This window comes from Apium graveolens, chromosome 1, assembly GCF_009905375.1.
Source record: "Apium graveolens cultivar Ventura chromosome 1, ASM990537v1, whole genome shotgun sequence".
NCBI classification, from domain to species: Eukaryota; Viridiplantae; Streptophyta; class Magnoliopsida; order Apiales; family Apiaceae; genus Apium; species Apium graveolens.
Window position 1 is genome coordinate 178839415 of NC_133647.1, and position 4005 is coordinate 178843419.

Genomic DNA, 4005 nt, shown 5'->3' on the forward strand with positions numbered 1-4005 from the left:
TAATTCTGTACACATGTCATTAATTGCATCATTACACTCAGCTTTAGATAAATGTGAAAGGTTAGTGGTGATTACCTGATTACTTGAAGAACTTGTCTCTGTTTCATCAGACTTAGCCATTAGGGCTAGATTGACATAGCTGACATCTTCATCCTCATCCAAACCATCTGTTGCCCAGTCATTTTTTTGTGTAATAAATGCCCTTTCTTTTTATTTGAGCAACTCAAAATACTTCTGTTTATAATCCACAGGCTCAAACTTCTTCTTGCCAGAATCTGACTTTCTACACTCACTGGCAAAGTGCCCTGCCAAGCTACATTTGAAACATTTGAATTTTGATTTATCCACCATGTTTCTATTTGGCTTAGCTGCTCCAAAGTTCTTCTTGAACTTGATCTTGGAAAATCTTCTTGAAAGGAATGCAAGATGTTCATCAATATCATCCATTCTTGGCTCAAAGAATCTTCATTTTCTGCTATCAGCCCCTTGCCCTTATTTTCACAGACCTTTGAAGTAGACTCAACAGCTTCTACCTTCACCTCTTTCTCTTTCTCCAAATCAGCAACCAGTGCTATGGACCCTCCTTTATTCTTTCCTTTCTCCATCCTCTCATCATGCTCTATTTCAAGCTCATAAGTTTTCAGGATGCCATATAGTCTCTCCAAGGTAAACTCCTTGTAATCCTGTGAATTTCTCAGTGAGACTGTCATTCGTTTCCATTCCTTTGGAAGAGATCTAAGAAACTTGAGATTTGAGTCTTTTGTCTGATAGACTCTTCCATGCAACTTCAGAGCATTTAGTAGTTTTTGAAACCTACTAAAAATGTCAGTGAGAGATTCACTATCTTCACAATGAAAGTGCTCATATTGCTGAATTAGCAGCTGCATCTTATTTTCCCTTACTTGCTCAGTACCATCACAGATATTCTGAATTGTATCCCAAACCTCCTTGGCAGTTTTACAGTTAATGATGTTATCTAACATATCACCATCAACTCCATTGAACAATATATTCATGGCCTTCTTGTCTTTCCTGACTTGCTCAATATCAGGATCTGACCATTCATGCCTAGGCTTGGGAACAGATGGTTCATTCCCTGTTGTAGCTCTCATTGGTACATGAGGACCTCTTTCTATTCAATCCACATAGGCCTCATCTTGAGAAAGAAGATGTAGGTGCATTTTCACCTTCCTGTGGTGATAATTGTCTTTGTCCATAAATGGAATCTTCACTCCAACATCCTTCTTGTTCATCTTGCTGTTTTATTGTGATCTTTAAACTCTTTGTACTTCAAGAGCTTGCTCTGATACCAATTATTATTCCCTAAGAATACAACAAGAATTACGGAATGGGGTTGAATGTAATTCTGGCTTCTTTTTAAGAATTTCGAAAAATGGTTCTAACTCAATAATATATATGTGTTTGATTTGCAAAGTGCGGAATGAAAGAATTATATAAATCAAAACACAAGTAATAAAAACGCAAGTCTTTAAAACTTTCTGGTGGATTTGAATGTATCCACCAAATATATATATATATATATTATATATCGAGAGAACTCTCTATAGCTCAAATAAGCTCACAGCTGCTTACAAGTATGAACAACTAAAACTTACAGAGAAATGCTAAAGGATACAACTTACAAATGTTTCTCTGAGAATGTATTTTCTTAGTCTAGTTAGTTGTTATTCTACGTGCTGCACTTGGTTTATATATCACCAAGTTTACATAGTAAAAAGACAAGATAATAAAACAAAACTATCAAGTCTAACTCTATGCTACTTCATTACTCTATTCTAGCATCTTTGAAAACCTTCATAGCTTGCATGAAAATGGTAATGCTTCTTTGTTCTTATTTTCTTGCTAAACAGGCTGCCACATTCCTTTTGCAAACACCCAACGCATGTGACTGTGTTGTCACTGTCAACAGATGTTTGAATTGATCATCCGTCGGGTACATGCTTGTTATCCGTCGGGTAGCCTTGTTGATCATCTGTCGGGTAGCTTTGTTAATCATCCGTCGGGTAGCCATTTATCATTTGACTCCATTTCATTTGTGCAGAATTATAAGACATCTTATATTTACATTTAATCAACCTATTCTGCACATCTACTAGTAGTCTCCATGACTCATAAGCTACTACGGAAACTATACAAAGTTGTTTGCAGAAATGTGCTACATTACTTATTGTTACATAAGCTACTCACCCGATGGATATCAATTAGTCATCCATCAGGACTATATTGAATCATCAGTCGGGACTATAATTGATCATCCGTCGGGTGCTACAAAATTCACTAAGTTAAATCTACTAAGGTGTTTTGTTTAGCTTATCAGCAAGTATGTTAGGTCACACACACTGTAGAAGGGGGTTGAATATAGTATTTCCTACAATCAAATCGAATTTAAGAACTCAAGTAACAGAACACAGATTTTATTCAACACAATAAACTCTATTCCAAAGAACGGTTCTCTCTCAGTGATGAACAAATTATCACGAGAGCTGCTAGGGTTACAATGAATAATAATCTCGATTTAGATAACACATATAGTGTAAACCCTATGTCTGTGTTTATATACTACACAGTTACAAGATAATCTTCTAATTGATATCGAATATTATTCTTCTTGCTAATATATATCAACTAGTTATCTTTTCTTCCAAGTATTTTATTCTTCAAAGAATTCTTCTCTATGCATATCTCTTCTTATGTTTGTCTTGATCTTCTTTCCTTTCAATCAGCCGCCTTCCTTATCTGAACGTCTCCTTAAGTCCTGATATTATCTCCTGATAAATATCTCCTGATAACTTAAGTTCTGACAACTTAAGTTCTGATATCTTAAGTCCTGACTTCAGTATAAGTACTGATTTCCAGTTAAGTCCTGATTTGTCCTGTTAAGTAAGATCTGAAAACTAAACACAAATCATATTAGACATGACATCACAAATATATCTAACAATCTCCCCCAACTTGTAAATTAGCATAATATACAACTTCAATAGATATTTGATGATGTCAAAAACATTAAGTACAAATGCATGAGAATTTGACTAGATAGCTACAACTACAGTCCTTATAGCTTTACCATCCTTAAAGTTTGATATCAGCTTCAGTCTGTATATCCTTCAGAATTTAAGCAGTTGTAGATCTTTGACTTGGCTTCAATTTCTGATCTCTTTGATATCAGGAGTTGTTCTGAGATAGTTCTTCAACAGACATCTCTCAGCATATTCAAGTTCATTGACCATCCTCCTTTTAGCATTTTTCAATTCAACTATATCTTCACCAGTTTGAAAGAAAGCAGCCCTGAGATCATTTATTTTTGCTTTCCTTATATCCTGATCTAGTCTGATGATATAGGCTTTATCAGACTCTAGATTGAATTCAAGTCCCTTAATACCAGAAAATGTAGTGATGATTTTAGCAGTATTAGGCTTCATTTCAACAATTTCTCCACTGTGAGATCTATACTTAGGACAGTATGGGTTGTCAGACTTTACAGAGTAAAGCTTCTTCTGTCTTTGAATATTTGATTTTAGATAACCTGCAGCACCATCTGTTGATTTGTTTTTCACTTAAAGTAGAAATAGAACATGTTCCAGTTCTTCAAAATACTTCAATGGAATATCATTCTCCCTGATCTGGAATACCCTCCCATCTGTCATAAAGTATAACATGATATCTTCTTTTAAAATAGAGTGGTAAACCATTTGTACAGATTCAAGTTGATTCAATCTCTCAGGATTTGCTCCTACTCTTGGTTCACTTAAGGAAGTTGGATCATTGGTAGTATTGTTTATTCTCCTCTTTAGAACTACTCAATCCTGATTTGTCTCTTGCTTCCTTTCCTATAACAACTCTTGCTTCAAAACCACTTGATGTAGTCTTCAAAGGTTGAGTCTGTTGAGATTTGGTGAATCCTGGTAGTAGAATCTTTGAAGGTTTAACATGAGCAATGTCAGAGGTTTCCTTTTCCTTATCTTCTGATATCAAGCCAACTTG